Source organism: Phalacrocorax aristotelis, chromosome 1 (genome assembly GCF_949628215.1).
Source record: "Phalacrocorax aristotelis chromosome 1, bGulAri2.1, whole genome shotgun sequence".
Taxonomy (NCBI): Eukaryota; Metazoa; Chordata; class Aves; order Suliformes; family Phalacrocoracidae; genus Phalacrocorax; species Phalacrocorax aristotelis.
In genome coordinates, this window is record NC_134276.1 from 170,792,270 (window position 1) to 170,813,470 (window position 21,201).

At 37.7% G+C, this 21,201-nt stretch overlaps 1 long non-coding RNA gene across 1 annotated transcript; it reads right to left on the bottom strand.

Moving 5' to 3' along the window:
• Nucleotides 1–8,567: 8,567 nt before the first annotated feature.
• LOC142051536 (uncharacterized) lies at nt 8,568–20,945 on the bottom strand. Its single transcript, XR_012658537.1, has 3 exons — nt 19,525–20,945; nt 9,593–9,659; nt 8,568–9,299 (listed from the first exon to the last, which is right to left on the bottom strand). It is a non-coding gene; the product is annotated as an uncharacterized LOC142051536 (long non-coding RNA).
• Between the last annotated feature and the right edge of the window lie 256 nt (nt 20,946–21,201).

The following is a 21,201-nucleotide window of genomic DNA, read 5'->3' on the forward strand; positions in this document are numbered from 1 at the left end:
TAAAACATATGAAAAGGCAGCCGGTTATGAATAAGCACGTTGATTACCTCATGATTTACCTCACTTCTTGGACAACGTTTTTCCTCAGTTAAGTACAAAGCAGATTAGAGGCTTAGGAGGGGGAAGAGGAATTGATCTGTGCTGCAGGAGCAGAAATAAATGGCCTAAGATAGGGAGAGGAAGGAAGTCCATAACCTGGAGTTTCTATTGGAACTGGGGAAGCACCCTGTTACTTTCGTTTCCCTTACCCTCCACACCTCCTAAGTGACCTACAACTTACTAAGTTTATGTGGCTCTGCACACACCTAATTGTTTTCAAATAGCATCTTCATTTTTAGCCAAAAGCAGAAATTCTTTTGCATTTGTTTATTTCAAAAGAGTACGTTTAAAAATATTTATTTATATATGTATGTATGCATATATGTATACATACATATATTTTCATATAGTCAATATACAGTCAATGCATTATGTGTGTTGCTTACATATATTTGTGTGTGTGTAGGAACACTATAAATACATGCATATACATAATATATACATATACAAAATTTTATATATTTTTAATATATATATAGATATGTAATGTTTATAGTGCATTGACTTTTCCTTTTTTCACTTTGCCAGGAATCTTGCAAATAAAATAATCTACCCTTTCTGCCACAGGGTTCCCCTGTTTTATTGAAAAAAGTACTAGAATTTCTAGCTGAAGGACTAGCTAGTCTGCAAAGTATCAAGCCAAAAAAAAAAAACCAACAAACTAGTAGCACTTATTTAGCACTGATTTGTTTTCCTGCCAGAAATGAATGGTTATATTTTTCAGATTTATTAGTGCAATTCCAAAACAACTCAGGGGGGATGGGAGGCAGTGAACTCCTTTCATAAGCTAGAATTAGTATTGAAAATCTCATCACTGCCAATGTTTTCTAAACCTCACACTATTAAAGTCTTTTGAAACCATGGTGAGATGTCAAGTTTGACAAGATGTTGCCTAGGTATATCTAGTCAATCTAGATTGACTGATAACTGTGTTGTCAATAAAACATTTACACTTACATACCCTGTCAAACAAGTGTTTATTCAACAAAATTTACAAATATTTCAAAGAAAAACAAACAAATTCAAAGTGAATACTGAAAACATAAATTTAAGACAGAAGCAATGAAACAGTATTCCACTATCAGAATTAATATATCCTTTATCTTTGGAATAGTTTTTCTATTTACTGCTTAAAAATGTTTGCCACAATTTTTGCTAACTAAATTTTAGCATCCACTATTTCAGAGCAGCTACTCAGTCACTTTGACATTTCAGATTCCCAGTCTACCGTTTATCCATATGATGTCTAACACAGCAGGAGAAGAGTTCATTTGGACAGAAAGTATTATTACAGGAAATGAAAATAGTTAGTTCTTCCTAAAATGTAAGCCAGAGTGAATAGTCACTCTGACAGATGATCCCCGAGGGCACAGAAAGAAAAATATTATGTAGTTAGAAATACTTTCTGGAGTGTCATCTACATGCATATATTACTGTTATGGCTGACTTTTCTGACCTAAAATAAACCTGTTAATGAACACTTCTGTTATCGATTGTTTCCTGATGTGAATGCACCAGAAGTCTTTTCCTGCTTCTGTGTAAGTGAGGAGATAAGGGAAGCAGCATCATACCAAGACGAGTTTGCAGTGAACATTTATAAATGCATCCCTCTTTGCTCTCCTTTGCAAAATTACATAACTAGAGGGTTTTTTTATTATAATGTTTTTTCTACAGATTAATGAAAGACAAATTCAGGTGGCCGTGTAAGCAGTTTTCGGGGGGCACATGACACTTCTAATGTGTAAGCCCTAATGATGTGTCCAAGGAGTTTGAATATTTCTGGTTTATGTATGATGTTTGCATATAAATTAAGCCAAAAAAGAAAATAATATCATATAAAGATCTAACAGTATAAAAACTGGCCTCTTCCCCCCAAGTAACCATGCAAAATACAGCTTATTTGAATTTAGAAGTAATAGGCAATATATGACCTAAAAGCAACATATGACCAAGAGAGTAAACCATATATGCTCAGATTGTGCAGTCACTATATTCTGATGACATTTTCTTTACATTATGGATCACCTAGTTAAAAAGAAACAATTGACAGGCAATTCTTTTTCCTAATGAATAATTCAACATACACCATTAATTTTTCATAGCAGAAATTCAATTTTAACACACAGAATATGGAAGCATATATTTATCCACAAAAAAAAAAATACATTGCTGAGGTCTCACAGCGCTTGTACCAGTGATTGTTTGAATGGCAGCGCTGGCCCACTGTAAAACACCTGCAACAAAGCTCAAACATCTACCACATGGGAAGGAGGAGCTGTCTGATTTAGTTAAATTTGACAAAATTCTGCTTCATTTACTGTCTGACTTTTGCAACTGTTTAACAAAACACCACTGTCTGCAACCTTTTGCTAGACACTGGCAAAGCTAAGCTGCTTTAAAGATAGATTCCAATGGTATATCTTTGCTTGCCAGGCTAGCATAGCACCAACAACAGTGAGCACTTATGGAATACGTTGTTTTAAATACTTCTAAAACTGTTCAGTTACACTCTGAGATACCTTATTCTGCCCTCTGGACTTGGAAAAAATCCTTTGGTTATGAGTATTGGTCAGAGGCAGTAAGGTCATTTGTTCTACAGTACCATGCCCTGGGGCTTGCATGTCTTAAATTGATGTTTCTTCCCAGGAAAATGTGCAGAATACATGTTCCTTGTCCTCATTGGCTGAACATATAAAACACGTCAATGACTCTTTTCCGTTATGTGTCCAACTAGGGTGGATGTATAACAAATCCCTTAATGTTTCACAGTGTCTGGCAATCATTGACTGCTACCATATATATCACCTGAGCTGTTTTTCTGAAATACAATGCTTATATGGGTTTTTTTGAAGACTTATCTGTCCGTTTCTGTTTTTTCAAATTCCCAGTTCTTCTTGAATAACATGTCAGTGGTTGATAGCATGTTAATCTGTGCTATTCCATAGCAACCATGCTAAATATGGGTTGTGTCTTACTGCCTTCTTTTTCAGTATGCATTTTATTAGGCTGATTGAGGCTTTTTTTCCCACCAGCTTACGTCACTGGGTTATAAGGACTGTTACATACCTACATCTATATTTCACTGTAAACTGTCTAAATCATGTCCACATCTCTCAACAAATAGACCCCTTTGAATATACCATGGGTGAAAAAAATTCAGAACTGATATACATTATCTGCTGTTTATCCGATAGAAGGAAAATAACTCAATGTAAAAAAAGAATTTGTCTGGTGAACACAAACCTGTTAATACATATTTGCTTTGTTTTCTCACAGTTTGGTGTATATATAAAGCACAAAGTTGCCTCAACATTGCTGTTTTTAGGGAGGAATATAGTACTGGGGAGGGGGTGGGATAGAAACAGGAACATGGTACATAGAAAGACAGTACAAGCTTGCAACCTCTTTCCCCTACCAACAAATAATTGCTTAGTGCTGTATGGTATTAACTGGGGTACAGGGAAGGCCAGTTTTTCTCAAATAATTTAAGGATTTTTATCTGGAGGCTGCCAATTGAACCAATCCAGAGAACTTTTGCATTCTTCTGACCTGTACAGGGATCTGCTTGGAAGACTCCTATGGGATATGGTCTTGCAGAGAAGAGGGTTCCAGAAAATCTAGGTGATGTTCAAGGATCACCTCCTACAAGCTCCAGAATGGTCCATCCTGATGAGTAAGAAATCAAACAAGGGTGGCAGGAGGCCTTCACAGATAAGCAAGGAGCTCCTGAAAAAAATCCAAACTTAAAAAGGAAACATACAAGAAGTGGAAGCAAGGTCAGGTCACACAGAGGAATATGAAGAGAGTGTCCAATGGTGCATGGTGTTAGGAAATGCCTGCCAGGAGTTGAGTCTGATAAGGGACATGAAAGGCTTTTACAGATGGATAAGCAGCAAAAGTAAGACAACGGAAAACACAGGCCCACTGCTGAAAGGGGTGGGAGACCCAGTGACAAAGGACATAGAAAAGGCTGAGATATGCAATGTCTTTTTCAGCTCAGTCTTTACTGCTTAGACCAGGCTTCAGTAATCCCAGCTTACTGACACAAGTGAGATAATTGGAAGCAAAGGCTACTTATCCTTAGCGGAGGAACAACAGTTTAGGGAGCACTTGAACAGACTGCAAATACTTAAGTCAATGGGGCCTGATGGGATACACACGAGTCCTGTGGGAGCAGACAGATGAGATGTTGCTCTCAATTATCTTTGAAAAGTCATGGCAACTGGGAGAGGTTTCTGAAGACTGAAAGAAAGGAAATGTTACTTCAGGAAGGGCAAGAAGGGAACTGTAGGCTGGTCAGCTTCACCTCGATCCCTGCCTAAGAGCACGAACAAGGTAAATCATCCTGGAAACCATTTCCAGGCACATGAAGGACAAGGAGAGGATGAGGAGTATTCAGTACAGATTTATGAAGTAGAAATCATGCCTCACCTACCTGGTAGCCTTCTACAGTGAGATGACTGACTTGGTAGATGTGGAGAGAGCAGTGGATGTTGTTTATCATTACTTCAGTAAGACTTTCAACACTGTCCTATAGCATCATTAATGACAAGCTGATAAAGTATGGGCTAGGCAAATGTACAGTGAGGTGGAATGAAGACTAGCTGAACTGCTGGGCTCGAAGTTTTGGGATCAGCAGCATGAAGTACAGTTGGAGGCAAGTCACTAATGGTTCACCCCAGTGGCCAATACTGGAACAAATTCTCTTTAACATCTTCATTAATGACCTCAACAATGGGGCAGAGCATACCCTCAGCAAGTTTGCTGATGATACAAATCCGAAAGCAGCAGCTGATGCACCAAAATATTGTGCTGCCATCCAGAGGGACCTGGGCAGGCCAACAGGAACCTCATGAAGATGAACAAAAGCAAGTGCTAAATCCTACACCTGGGGAGGAATAATCCCAGACACCAGTATAAGCTGGGGGTCAACTAGCTAGAAGGTAACTTTGCAGAGAAGACTGAGGGGGTCCTGATGGACAAGAAATTGTACATGATCCAGCAATGTACCTTTCCAGGAAAGGATGCCAAAAGCCTCCTGCGCTGCATTAGGCAAAGTATTGCCAGCCAGTCGAGGGAGGTGATCCCTCCTCTCTACTCAGCACTGGTGAAGAAAGTGAAACTTTCTTATATGCATCAAGTTGTCTCTTCAAACTGATTATATATTTCTTGATGTATTTGGAAGTACTGAAGAAGTATAGGGGTAATCTGATAAAATCAAACAGACATATCTTAACAAGCAAAAAGTAAACCAGATGAATTAGGCCTGTTCTTGTCCATTTTCTCACAGGCCAGGTTGTCCAACATAGATACAGCCATTTTCAGTGCAAGTGTCAAAGCACAATAATAAATATCTTGGGATGAAGTTTACTTTCAGTTTTCATTAGTGCTCAGATACATAAATCTCTAAATTTGATTTTACATCTTTACAATAGAACTATATCCCTTCCTGGAAGTACCTGCAGAGAATTAAAGTTTTAACTTCAGTCTGACTGAGAATTTGAACTTTTGTAAGTTTTCATTTTCTCAGAGTCTTTATCTGCATTGCACATCCATAGGGAAACACTGCTCAACAGCATTCACAAAAGGCTGGGTTCAGCAACAAAAATGAATAAAAATTTCCAAGTGTAATCTGTCATTCCCTTAGACACTCTCCTTGCCAGTTAGGGCAGACACCTTGGTAGTGATCTCAGCTGTGCTGTGATCTACATATACACATCCTGTGTTCATTTCTTCCAGCTCCCTTTTGTTCTCCATTAAGGGTTTCTCTGTTTTCTGGGAGACACTTTTAAACTACTTAATTGTTCTGGACTGCTGACCCCTCAGTGAGGATATCCTCCTGACAATAGCACAAACCTTGGTGCATGGCCAGTCCTGTAACAGCAGCTCTTTTCCTTTGCATTACAATGTATCACTTTAAATTTGTTATTCACCAATGTACATATTTCACATGCTCCTTTAGGAGGAATGTGCATCCTCCAGCTTCTTTTGTTTTAATTTTTTGATATATCAATAGGTCAAGCTGCTGTTTCTCCTGTATTCATTCAGTCATTATGCTTTCCATGGTTTGAAAACTCCTAATATTTTTTTTTTCATTTTAGGCATTAATTCCAAATCTTCCAGTAATCCACCCCTCTCTAAACTTGTCTACAGTGTCGGCTGTCAAGAATAACAAAACGAGGAGAAAGAAAGCCTCTCTGAGAGAGACTGTGTATGTAAAGGTGTGGTGGGTTGATATCTGTTCCACTGTGGACCTCCATGGGCTGCAGGGGGACAGCCTGCCTCACCATGGTCTTCACCATGGGCTGCAGGGGAATCTCTGCTCCAGCACCTGGAGCATCTCCTCCACCTCCTTCTTCACTGACCTGGGTGTCCGCAGAGTTGTTTCTCTCACATATTTCACTCTTCTCTCCCAGCTGCTGTTTTGTAGCATTTTTTACCTTTTCTTAAATACGTTATTGCAGAGGCACTACCACCATTACTGGTGGGCTCAGCCTTGGACAGGGTGGGGCCATCTTGTAGCCAGCGGGCATTGGCTCCATCTGACATGGGGGCAGCTCCTGGTGTCTTCTCACAGAAGCCACACTTGCAGCACCCCCAGCTACTAAAATATTGCTGTGTAAACCCAATAGATTTGGGCACAATCCAGCACCTAGATGCCTAAACAGTCACTGCAGATTTCAGCTAGTGTATGCCCTCCTAAATCACAAATAGAGGGTTCTGCTTTGTAATTATCTGTACTTGGTCAGATCCAAGTCATAACTTTTTCTTCTGTAAGCCTTGGTCATTACTCCTTGTGTTTGCCAAATCTATCATATTCAAACACATTAGTCACATTAGTCTCCTCTGCCTGAGTTAACTGAAACTTTGTGAACTCATTAAGTGTTTCAAGATATGACATCAACGTTGTGGTTTAACCCCAGCCAGCAGCTAAGCACGGCACAGCCACCCACTCACTCCCCCCTGTGGGGCGGGGGAGAGATTTGGAAGTGTAAAAGTGAGAACACTCATGGGTCGGGATAAAGTCAGTTTAATAAGTAAAGCAAAAGCCATGTGTTTTGCTTTGCGAAACAAGGAATTAATTCACTACTTACCATCATCAGGCAGGTGTTCACCCATCTCCAGGAAAGCAGGGCTCCATCACACGTAACAGTTACTTGGGAAGGCAAACACCATCACTCTGAACATTCCCCACTTCTTCCACCAGCTTTACATACTGAGCATGATGTCGGATGGTATGGAATATCCTTTTGGCTAGCTGGGGCCAGCTGTCCTGGCTGTGTCCCCTCCCAGCTTCTTGTGCATCTCCAGGCTTCTCAGGCGGTAAAGCATGAGAAGCTGAAAAGTCCTTGATTTAGCATAAGCACTTAGCAACAACTAAAACATTGGTGTGTTATCAACATTATTCTTATACTAAATCCAAAACACAGCACTATATCAGCTACTAGGAAGAAAATTAACACTATCCCACCCAAAACCAGGACAGTCAAAAATAAAGCTGTGTTTTTGCTTTCAGTTGGCCAGCCATGATCTGTTGGCCATCTCTTACAACTTCCAATAAAACCACTGACAATGTTTAAGTTAGGTCTTAGTGTGCCATGATTCATACAAACTACTTCCCATTTTGTTCTTAAAAATGTTTCTGTATCTATTTTTGCAGTACACCAACACATATGCACACAAATATGCACACATATGTATTTATATATAACTGGATTACACTTCACTAGGAGAAAATCTTTTACTCAAAAGAATTATATATGCCCAAGAGAATTATATAGGCTTTCTTTCTTGAATTAGCCCTTGTTTACCCTCAAGGTCTTTAGAAAGGGAACCATGTTCTAGAGGAATAGTTAAATTACATGGTTAAAGTATGAAATAAGTGTGTGAGTTAACTTGAACATCCCAGATAAATTCTAACTCAGTCAATTACAGCTTCTATTACACCTTCTGTTTCAGCTCCATCTTTTTCTGCCTGAGTGAATGATTATGGAAAGTGTAAAGAAATATCTATAAAGTTAATTGTTAGCACATCTTTGGATTAAGGGTTAAAGAGATGTCTAAAAACTGAGAAGTACACAAGGGGGCTGGCATAATATTGCAGAGGCAAGTTTATTTCTGATATTTCCTAAATTTTAAGAGCATTCCTTTGCACCCTAATAATGATAATGAACAGAGGTGCATATAGGTGGATAAAATATAAGGTAAAGATGATAATCTTCAAAGGAGTCAAACATGAAAGTCCTAAATTCAAAACATTTAATTCTCAGACCAGCTAAAATTGAAATTGGAAGTGACAATAGGGACATGCTTTGTGTTTAAACAACAAAGGCAATGTTAACTTTTAGAACAAAGTACTGACTAAACTAGCTGCGTTTTTAAAGATGCTACACACAATTCTAGGAAGTTTGTCAAAAGTATCCATTTTTGAAAACAACGAGGTATAGAACATCAAAGAAAAAAATCTTGCCATGATTTTAATTAAGTTCTGCAAATAATGAAACCTGTATTTCATTTAGGCATTTTTCATTTGCCTGTTGCCATGCTATTACACTTAACAAATATATTCACATACATACACTTGTCTATGTAACCTGCTTTGTGCATAAGCAATGTAGCTGTGGCACGTCTGTATGTATTTTCAAAATATAAGTCATAACATCTAAATGATTTGGATTAATTTCCACATGAAAGCTATACTTTAATTTCAGTTCTCATATACTCTGACTATGTTCCACATGTTGTCCCATATGAAGAAATTTGTTTTTTAAAGGAGAAACCATTAGACATTCTTCAATTTCTGCAATGACTTTATTCTCCATTCTCTAAAAATATCTGTCATCTCAACTGACAGTCATGGGACTATTCTAACACAGCTTCTAGACAGCTTTCTGAATGAAAAATATCCGTATGTTTGAAATAATAGCACTACTACTTACTACCAGTATCATAATATGTTGCTGTACGCTTCTATGGGAGAACTTATCTTGGGCCGCATATCTCCGGGACACAGGGCTCTACCCACCCTGGGGACAGCGATGCACAGACATCAATATGATGGATGCAAAATGTCCGTTTATTTAACTGCGTCACACGCTTATATAGCTCTTGCGCTTCCTGTTCCTGCCACTCCTATGGGGAGGAGTCTATCTTTCCGTCACAGCCCATGATCTTCCGGTCGCCGATCCCTGTCTATTCCCCTACAATAATAAATTTTTTTTTCTGAGTGAAACAGAGCTTTAGTTTCATTTACAGCCAGAACAATAACCAAATCCCCAATAACCAAATTATAAACCAGTATAACAACTAACTACAGGTTAATAAAAAATAGTAAATTGTTCACTATTTAATTAAATATTAATTAAATTTAATTAAGGTTTTGTAAGAAGAGGCTCAAATTGAAATGCTTAGGTAATGGTCATTAAAAATGGAATATTTTTAAAGAGAAAAGATAAAACATTCATTGGCACGGAAACAGGGCTTTGCAATCTACCTTTGACTCAGCATTGGCTAGGTGACTTCATCCATCTATTCTTCTGTATAATCTCCCACAGTAACACCTAAATGAAAAAACAAAGAGAAATCATTCAGCTTAAAAATTCTTTGTTTCCTATAATCATATTGCCTTTGGCGTTCAATAACCTTTAAGTGCTTATTTTTAAGAAAATCTTAATTAAATTTTCTTCTCCTGTAAACAAACAAGCAAACAAAAAAGAACCATAATGTTTCTTCACTCTGAAACATTTATTATTATAAAGGAAATGTCATGTTTTGCCACAAAACTTAATAAAGACCAATAAGTGCAAAAGAGAATTCAGCAATGTCAAGGATAATAATTAAAGCCCTTTCTTACAAAATTAACCAATAATAACCAAAGTGGGTTTGGTTTTTTGAATTATTTTTAAATTATTTGGTTTTGGTAATAATTAGTCAAAATACTGAAAAGAATTTCCCTCACACTACTTCCTCCGTATTTTCATCCCATCTTCTTTTATTTTGTTCTCATAATATACAGTAAGCCAGCACTTGAATGTGAAAAGATGATTTAAAGTCTTTCTCTTCCCCTCATCTGTGCTGGTATCTATGATTCCTTTTGTGTCATTTTGCTAACTAAAGTGATTATGTCTTAGTGTAGCTCTACTCATAAACATCGTATATATTTATGTGTGCAAGAGAATGGAGTCCAGGCAACACAGAGTTCTAACATTTTAAATTAGATTAAATATACTTTTCAGAAAAACGTATGTCACAGCTTTTAAAAAGTATTATTAATTTCTAGTTTAGGATTGTTTGAACAAGACCTTCAGATACAATTCTTGTGAAATCCCTATTTCATTTGATTACTTCTTTTCCCAACACATCCAGTCGTCAACATTTACAAGTTGGAGCACCAGGTAGAAAGAAGGTGAAATACATAGAATCCCAGCACCCCAAAATAAGAATTTTGTAGATGTATTTAGTAAAGTAGAATTTTTAAGACCAGAAATTTGAAACCCATTTTTAATTCATAACTTGGAGAAGCAAAATTTTTCTTTCATTCACTAAAAAAGAAATCACAAATTACAGCATAATTAAAATGTAACACAAAAGAGTCTCAGCTCTGTTGTCAATCTACTCCTCTCTGTAAGGCTGTTACAAGCAAGCACAATACAGTGTCCTCTAAGAATTTAGACTCAACATACTGGGAGTACTGAAGTCCCCACATTTTCTTGGTAAAGGAAATTATTAATATGAGGTATCATTATGCAGCCATGGTGGCAGCCGCTGGCATAGGTGACTTGTGCTGTAGTTGTGGCTATATCCCCAGAGGAGCCAAGATGCACCTGCACAGACAGCACTGGCTGTCATTTTAAACCACACTGGGCTCAGTGCTCAGCTGCCTGGGCACAGCCAGGGAGCCTGGGGCTCAGGTCCTCACCTCCAGCCTCCTGCAGGTGCACCCATAATAGCCATCCACTTCACACCTGGAGGCATCTTCTTCCTTTCCTTCAGAGACCAAGGAACTGGGGGAAACTCAACTGCTCTCTGTGTCCACTCCAAACTACCCTAAAGTGGAGCAATAAGCTCAACTGCTGCAAGAGTGACAGGCAGATTTTCTTATCACAGAATAACAGAATCACAGATTGGTAGGGGTTGGAAGGCACCTCTGGAGATCATCTTGTCCAACCCTCCTGCTTGAGCAGGGACACGTAGAGCAGGGGGCACAGGAACATGTCCAGACAGGTTTTGAATGTCTCCAGAGAAGGAGACTCCACAACATCTCTGGGCAGCCTGTTCCACTGCTCTGTCACCCCCACAGGAAAGAATTTTTTCCCCATATTCAGGTGGAACTTCCTGTGTTCCATCCTGTGAACATTGTACCTTGTCCTATTTTTGGGCACCACTGAAAAGAGTCCAGTACCATCCTCTTGACACCTACCCTTTAAATACTTGTAAGTATTGATAAGATCCCCCCTCAGCCTTCTCCAGGATGAACAAAGCCAGGTCTCCCAGCCTTTTCTCATAAGGGAGGTGCTCCAGTCCCCTGATCATCTTCGTAGCTCTCTGCTGGATTCTCTCCAGTAGTTCCCTGTCATTCTTAAACTGGGGGGCCCAGAACTGGACACAGTACTCCAGATGTAGCCTCACTAGGGTGGAGTAGAGGAGGAGGATAACCTCCCTTGACCTGCTGGCCACTCTCCTTTTGATGCACCCCAGGATACCGTTGGCCTTCTTGGCCACAAGGGCACAGTGCTGGCTCAGGGTCAGCCTGCTGTCCACCAGCACTCCAAAGTCCTTCTCAACAGAGCAGTTTTCCAGCAGGTCAACCCCCAACATGTACTGGTGCATGGGGTTGTTCCTCCCCAGGTACAGGACCCTACACTTGCTCTTGAGGAATTTCATGAGGTTCCCCTTTACCCAGCTCTCCAGCCTGTCCAGGTCTCGATGAATGGCCACACAGCTCTCTGGTGTATCAGCCACTCCCCCCAGTCTTGTATGATCAGCAAGCTTGCTGAGGGTACACTCTGTCCCTTCATCCAGGTCACTGATGAATATATGGAACAGGACTGGACCCAGCACAGACCCCTGGGGAACACCACTAGTTATGGGCCTCCAGCAAGACTCTGCCCCGTTGAGCGTACCCCTCTGAGCTCTGTTGTTCAGCCAGTTCTCAATCCACCTCACTATCCTCTCATCTAACCCACACTTCCTTAGCTTGCCTGTGAGGATATTATGGGAGACAGTGTCAAACACCTTACTGAAGGTAAGATAATCAACATCCACTGCTCTCCCTTCATCTACCCAGACAGTCACGCCATCATAGAAGGCTATCAGGTTGGTCAAGCATGATCTTCCCTTCGTAAATCCATGTTGACTATTTCTGACAACCTATTTTTACCTCTACATGCCTGGAGATGACCTCCAGGATGAACTGTTCTATCACCTTTCCAGGGATGGAGGTGAGGCTGACTGGCCTATGGTTTCCTGGGTCCTCCTTCTTGCCCTTTTTGAAGATTGGAGTGACATTTGCTTTTCTTCAGTCCTCGGGCACCTCTCCTGTCCTCCATGACCTTTCAAAGATGATGGAGAGTGGCTTGGCAAGAATATCCTCCAGCTCCATCAGCACTCATGGGTGCATCCCATTGGGGCCCATGGATTTGCAAGGATCAGTGATCTCTGAGCCAATCCTTCTCAACTAAGGGGAAGTCCTCCTTTCTCCAAATTTTCTGTCTCACCTCTGGGTGCTGAGATGCCTGAGGGCCGGCCTTAGCAGTGAAGACTGAAGCAAAGAAGGCATTCAGTAACTCTACCTTCTCTGCATCATGATTGACCTGTCTGCAAAGGCAATTAAACACCACAGTGGATAACCAAGGAAGGTTGTATAAGCCAAATACTGTGCACAGATAGCAAAAACTGCTGTCAACAGTTTATATATTATTGGTTCTGCCTTTGGAAAAAGGACCACACTAGTTACTGTCTCAGAAGTCTTATCTTTTTCTGTAACTCTGTGTAACCCATATATCCTTAATGATTTCAAACATGGTCCTGAAAACTCGTGTTCATTTGAGAAGTCACGCTGAATAGAGAGTTACATCCAGATATTTGTTCTTTTTTTTTAAATACCATACTTATCCTAAAATAGATATACCTAAGATATGCAAAAAGGCATAATCAAATATGTGAAAATATATCTGGACATCTGGGTTTTTGGTGATTTTAAACATTAAATTCATAGGGATGACCAACTGGGTTCAGAGAAAATAAAAGATAGCACTGAAGTAGTGATGCAGTTGGAATTGACGTTCTTTTGGTGGGCAAACTACAGTTTATGTTTGCAGAGTACTAGACATTATTTGAGACAGTCAAAAACCTTTTGACAAACAAAAATTAATTTAATTCAAGTTATCATACTGAAGCAAAAGTCATCTGAAACTTCCTCCTACAGTTCCAGTAAATTTTTTGGAATTTCGGAGAGTTTCACTTTAAAATGTCAGTAAAAACATAGAAAGCAAATTGGAATCTTAGAAACAAGAACTTGAAATTATAATTATCAGCTTGCCTGCAATTTTGTATCGTATTTCTTGGATGTCCCAAGCTCAGTATGTTCCCTGTATTGAGCATATTTGTAAACATCCTGAGGTTAATATAACTGTTTACATGCTTAGTTAATGAGGGTTCCTACATACCTTCTTAAATTGAGCCTACAAGAAGCAGCTCTTGTTAGAACTATTTACAGATTCCTGTTTTTGTGTTTATTGCAGGCCTAATTAATTGTTCGCTAAAATACACACTCCCCAGTGACCCTTTTAAGAATCAGTTAAAGTTCTGAGTTCCTTAGAATATAAAGTTTGGAGAAATCAGGTAGTACTTGTAATATCTTTTTCCTTGTACATTCTTTGAAACTAATTTACCCTTTCAGTGTTAACACAACTTGGTATTAATGCACTGTATTAATGGATTCCTCATTAAGAGATATGAGTCAAATGTTATTTCTAATCCCAGCTCCAACAATTGCTTAATATGAAATACTGAAGCATTCCTTGGAAGCAAATATTGGTCTGATTTGTGGTAAATGAATGTACTAACCAACCAACTCACTATGATTCAACTAATATTTTCTTGCAGGAGACGTAGAACAATGCTGGCAAGAAAGGTAGACATTTTTTTCCTACGCCTTCTGTTCTCTCTGTTTGCAGCTCCTGATGTTTTAATTCCTGCAGGGCTGAAATTTAAGTTTGTGAAAGGAAAAAAGGCCATGACAGGTTAGAGAACAGCTGGAATGAGGATGTCCACGTTGGCCGTGGCACTAGAGCAGAGCAAGTCATCAAAAGAGCCTGGCTCTGCACCCAGCTGAGACTGGGGGAAATTAAAGATTTGCTCCTCTTTACACCTTGTAGACAGACACAATCCTTGGAACGTGACCTCAAAGTTAGTGTCTCAAACTAGTGTTTAAGCAATATTTAACATTGTTTGGTACTTGACTGGGGAGCTGCGTTTGTATGATTCACACCAGATTAATGTGGAACACTGAACCCATCAACCATTTCAACTTTTTGTTTTGGACGCTATCATCTGATATGGGAAAATTATGCCTTCTGATCTCTCTTCATTAATTAATATTTCACAAAGAATGTATTTAATTTCCCTAAGAAAAATAATTACCTCGTATAGAATACTTGTCATAGTTAAAAGCATGACAGAACAATGCCAGGAAAAACCAGGCAATTTAGTTTGCTAGCAAGACTAGCTATACAGTGGATGGCATTGAGAAAGTTGCCTAAACTCTATCTGCACTTTTTAGATCAGTATGACAGACGTGACACATGTACATTCCACAAAAACTAAGCAGATGAAATGCATAGTTACTGCTACCAGTATTAATTTCAAGGTTGCTTTTCAGTTAAATCTTCTGATCAATATTTCAGTCAGTGCAGATTCTGTTAGCAGAACATTAGGAAATGCTTTATTATAAATGCAAATACTATGTTCTGATTCCATTTAACATCAACATTCAGTACATTGTTTGATTTAATGGGTTGTGCAGGAAGTTCACCTTATCTCAAACGTCTACCAAATTCACTGTCTATTTTAAGTGGAAAATATTAGCTCGAGTCAACAATAATCAATAGGCTTTAGACTTGATGCAAAAGTTTTAAAACTGTACAGAATACAAAGAACAAGAGTAGAAATCCAGCTGGATGACTTTTGGTGTTTGATATACTTAATTTCTTCAGTACCCAACTACCAAATACATTATAATAAATAAGTTAAATAATTTTGAAAAGTACTTCTGGAAGAAAAATCAGACCAGAACATTTAAGACAGAGGCAGAACTAATTCAAGACTAGCACATGCAGAATCTCTAGGAAAAGCAACATCTGAAAATAAAGTGGTGGTTTTGCTCAAGTAAGATTTGGATCCAATTACAAAAAATGTAATGAAAATAGAGTTAGTTAAAAGAAAAGGTTGCTCTGTCCAAAAGTTGAAATAGGATGAAAACAGGCAAATAAAAGGTTATTTTTCATATAGCAAAACCTCTTGAAAAATTAAACTAATGTTCTATCATTTCTGAATTTCTACTCGGAGGGTAGATATACCTCTCCATAGTGACTCAGAAGATAAATATCTATCAAACAAGAAGACAGCCTTAACTACAATACTTGGAATTTCACATCTGTTGGGAACTGAATCAAAATAAACCCTGTCACGTAATGTGTGTTTCCTGTAAACATGCAGTATAAGCCAGGTTCTCTCTTACAAATATCGTCTATATGCACTATGTATGATACACTCTGCTTTCAGTGTCTGTCATCAGTCATCAGGCAGTTTGATGGTAAGCACCAGGTAATTTTGTCCCCAAAATTAGTACAAATATATATAGCCTAAAGAAAAAAAGACAAAAAAAAAAAAAAGGAAGGCCATGCCAAAAAAAAAAAAAAAGCAGTGCCAGCTGGCCTGATAAAAATACTTCTGGAATATAGTTTGAGAATTGGGAATACTAAGAACAGGGCAGGGACCATTCACTCCTCACTCACACAGCTTTAAGGGATGAAACACAAAGGCAAGTAAAGCTATACACACCTCTTAGAAATAGTTACTTTACTTCTAAAAAAAGGAAGAAGTCTAAAAAAATCCAAATAAATTTGAACAAACACAAAAAAAACCCCAAAGTCTTACAAAGAAGTTATTATTTCTATGACATTTTATGAATGTTCAATTCACAGAGCTCTGCCAACAGAGAGTACTGTTTCACACGCCAGAACAACAATTAATCTGATCTGCAAACAGAGAACAAAGTTTAATTCTCCATAACCTAAAGCAGGTTTTGCCTAAGTGTAGCAATTTAAAAGCTTGTAGCATTAAACACTAACTTCAGTCTCGTTTAAAACAATATTAATATAAAAATTTAAGTTGTACACCCTTAATAGTGATTCGTTGAACTCCATATCATTAATAAGTAAGACTCAGTAAAGTTAATATATTCCAGATGCGCTATTAAACTAAAGGTTGATTTTTGGTACTGCATCATGGCTGCTTTCTGCCTTTCAGTTGTTTTGCTACTGCTTATAGCTTGCTAATGAAAGCTGATCTCAGTGCTGAAAGTGCATAAGCTCAGATTGTGCAGTACAGTACATTAGAAATCAGAAAGCAAAAACAGTCATTCATTATTCTTTTTTTTCCATGGTCTCATCAAAGATGGAAGGTCTTTCTGGGACTTAGTTATGCACAGATAACACCCCAATATTTTTCAGTTTTCAAGGCTGTAATGGGAATTAGTTTTACTGTAATCTTTATTTCTTTTTTTTAGTACAAAATCCTCTACTGTGGAAAATATTGTTTTGGTTTTTTTGCAACGGGAATTAAGAAATCATCCTTAATGTTAATATTTTAGCTATTTTTTATTTCATTCAGCTATTTTTCTGGGGCATTCTTGTAATTCTGTTAGGCTGTAATAGTAATTAAAACTTTGGACCAAATAATAAATATATTTTTAAATGTAAAAACCTAAACCGTTTTCGGTCTTTCTTTGATTTTTTTTAAAGTGGTGATCAATTGAAGTACTTTAGTACCTTGCTGTATTTTCACATAAAACACTAATTTTCACATAAAAGAGGTATCAGGCTTGCATAATAAAGGCTTACATTTAAGTGCTTGTAAATAAACAAAATAATAACACTGATTTTCAGAGAATGAAGAGAGGGATAATTAAATACTGGTAAATGCCACTATCTTTCTCTCTGACTCATTACTTTGAAAGTATTGCAGGATATCACGGGCTTACCTCAGAAGAAACCAAGCCATGATTTCATGTGACTACTAATATCAAAACAGTGTAAGTACAGAACAGAACAAAAAAAGAAGTGATGCATCAGTCTGCTACCTATATTCACAAATAGGAACTTGTTGATCCATTTAACCCTAGTTGCTGAAACAGAAATTTTTTCCAAATATTTCTTAACTTTTACCAGTTACACAACTGAGGTTTGGGGTTTTTTTAGATTTTCAGGAAAATGCATCACTGTATTTTAATGCATATATATTTTCATAGCATACTTAAAATTGATTGCAAAGTAAATCTTGTCAACAGCCCAAATCAGCATAATATGGAGACTCTAACTTTCCACTTTCGAGTTTCTTCATATCTAACAGGCTTTAGAAGCAGAATGTAAAACAAACTACCTAACCTGCTACAAAGACATGTATCTTCATCTGCAAGCAGAGGATGGGCTTGACATTACCAAGATATGTGAAATACTGCAATCGTGTTTTATTGAATAGAACTGAGAGCCTAGCATGTGTGCCTTTAAACTGTGCTTCAGTTAAAGCACCTCTAGAATTCAGATTTATGACTAAATGTTATCTTTCAGTGAAGGTAAATAATATTTTCACATGGTATTTCTCATAAAGATAGAAAAACCTGCCTGACTGAGAATCTGGATTCTGCTTTGACAGAATTTGCCTACTTTATGAAGGTAATTTCCAGTAAATTGAAAGATTCTGGCCCTGGCTCTCCTTACTGTATGTTCTTGGCTGCTTCACTGCTAAGAGGATTAGCAAATCTCCTAAAAAGATCACATTTAAGAGGTCATTTACAAGGTTATTCACAAGGTCAGTTACCAGGTCATTACAAGATTGGTGGCCACACTGCTTCCAGCAATGCATCTATTCTGAACTTGCTGCACATCCACCAAAAATCCTGCCAGATTTGCCCTATCCCAGTGAGACTCATGTGTTGACATACCCAAAACTTAATTGAATCATCAAAAGTTCATTTGAACAAAACACAATAAAGCTGTATAAATTAGCTTTTTCAACAATGCTTTACTTAAGAATATTTATTACCCATATTACTGTCAAATCACTCCAAATGCAAGTCTTAGGAATATCACAAATAATTTTCCCATGTCCCTTGATATAATTAACTCCCCTTTTAAACATAAATTTCCTGAAGCAGGGGAGTCATTCTTACACAGTGTGTATACAACTCTGTCTTGTACAATGGAAATATTTGTTACAATTGAAAGGACTTCTTTTTATTCATTGATTTCCCCGAGTGGGTCATCTACCACTTGTGTTATGATGGTAGTTGTCCAGTAAGAATGTCAGTGCCTTGGGTTCCAAACAGAATATTTTACAATCTGCCTTTAGAGGACGTGCATAGCTCCTGTTCTCTGTGATATACACCTACATCACTACCAGCAAGAAAGAAAATGTGCTGAGCTGATAAGGTCAGTGAAGAAATTAAAAGCATTGGCCTAAACCTGGACCAACTTGCAGTAAAGAAATAACGCCGTTGGCAAAGGAAATAATTTTGAAAGGCTCCCGTTGCCATTTTAATATACTTTGATTAACAGTGTAGACCCATTCTCACAAATCAGACAGGTCCATAAAGATAGAAAAATGCACATGCACGCTCAGACTGCAGCATGCCTTTGGATGCACGAAAGGACTTGTGCCTGAACATGTCCAACTCTTCGATACCTCATGGCATGACTGGATAGGTTACAAACGTGGCAGCTGCACACGTAGATGTATGTTCTTTCTTTGTACAGAAGATTGAGGAAAAAGACATTTTTAAAGAGAAATTTAGACAACTGTTGGCACGAAATCTCAGAGTCACTGGCAATAGCTGCCTAATTTAGCCTCATTCAGGTGGACTGCAGGCTTTGATCACTTCTCAAATGACACCTGTTTGATACACTTAGACTAGAAGATTTCGTTGCTTAGACACATCTCACCAGCACATTGCTTCACAGGTTCAACACAGATCAGATCTACCAACCATCCCCCATCCCAGCTTTCTGTGAAAAAAACTCCAAACTTCAGCAACATTCAGCAGTTCATCATTCTTTTTCTATAGTCTTTTCTATAGCACGAGGCAATTTTCATAGGGCAAGATAGGTTCTCATTCTACTCAAATAAGGGAATATCTAGTCAGCTGACCTGAAATCCTGGGGTAAATTCCGCTAGGAGGTAGGAGCTGATCTGAAGACAAGACTTGCTTATACAATCACAATTATTTCCTATATTTTTTTCAGTACCATGTTATTGACATTAAAAATGAAGAGTAGTGCTTCCATAGCAAGCTTCTTGACTGTGTTTCTTGTCCTGAAAAGGAAAGGATAAATGACATAACTACTGTTTGTCAGATTATTTAAAGCAATACTAGCAGGCAGTAAGATACTACATCAGAGATATTGTCTATAAGTAGACAAGAATACATACCCTTTTCTAAACTTAACCTAAAAGAATTATGGAATACAAGGAAATGAAATAAAAAAATAAAACATGGATGTGGCTAAAATATTTGAAGGCTTATAAGTGTATATAGAGCTAACCTTTGACCCATGGTTACTGACACCAATAGAGAGAAAGCAGATATTAGTCACAAATAGAACACGTTAGATGTTCTATCATACAACTTCATTTTTTGTATTAGTATTAAATTCTTCAATGCAAGTTACATACACAGTATGTATATGGAATTCAGTTTTGCTCAGCATAAAAGGATAATTTGGCCTTCATTTAGTTTACTAGCATATCAAGGATCAGGCTACTGGAAAAGATTCAACCAAAAATTTTAATGGAATACAGTATTTCACACTAACTTTTTAACATATTTGACCTTAAAAGCTGAGAGTTTTTATTTTGGTCATATACAAGTGCAATAAGGAAGAAAACCAAAGGCCACATCTTCAGTGTTTGCTTCTGATCATCCAAAAGAAGTCTAGTGTTTATTCTAACCTGACATCTTATAGACCTACTATAAAGATGCTCTGGTATACAATCAGAAGTGCTGACCTCTAAAAATGCAGAATAAAAGGTGAATCTCCAGTAAGGTCAAATAAACATGGAGATCACAAAGATGCTCTGAAGAGTTTAACTTTTTGCATACTGTTCTGTAATACGTAGTATTAGCAGCATTAATAATTAACAGGCTAACTGTAACAAATTATGAATCAACTTATTTTCAGGAGTTATCTTTCAGGACTCTTTGGAAAGTATTCCTCAGATTCCCAGTCTATTAGTATGATTAATTTATGAGATGTTCCTCTATATTCACAGAAATTGTGTATAATAATATTAAAGGTTTTACAAATATTCTCCTTTTTATATATTGCTGTCATCAAAGATCCCACCGGCTGAAGCTCAGATCTATAGAATTTGTGATTAGGCTTATCAAAATTATAATCCCTCCACCACCTTATCCTTCATATATATCAAAAATACAAACTTTTTCTAAATCTTTTGCCAAATTTACTCTTTGAGCAAGATTTTATTTCAAAGATAAATGAATTCATTGCTGACTCTAACTTACAAGTATTTGTATAGTCAGATTGTTATAAACCCACATGAGCTTCTCTGGGAATAATGTGTTTTCATGTGTATAACTCATTAGAGCTTAAAAAATCCAAGCAAACACTGTGATTTAACAGCAGAACAGTCTACATGCGAGAGTTATGAAAGAGGAGAATTAACCCCAGGACCTCCTCTTCTTTCAAGTCCTCTTTCTCCAGATCCCGCACAGTTTGCTTCATCATCTGATTTTGCTTATCTTTCTGTGTGATCCGTTTACACAAGTGACCTGAAAATATATGTGAAAATTCCTGTCATTAAAGA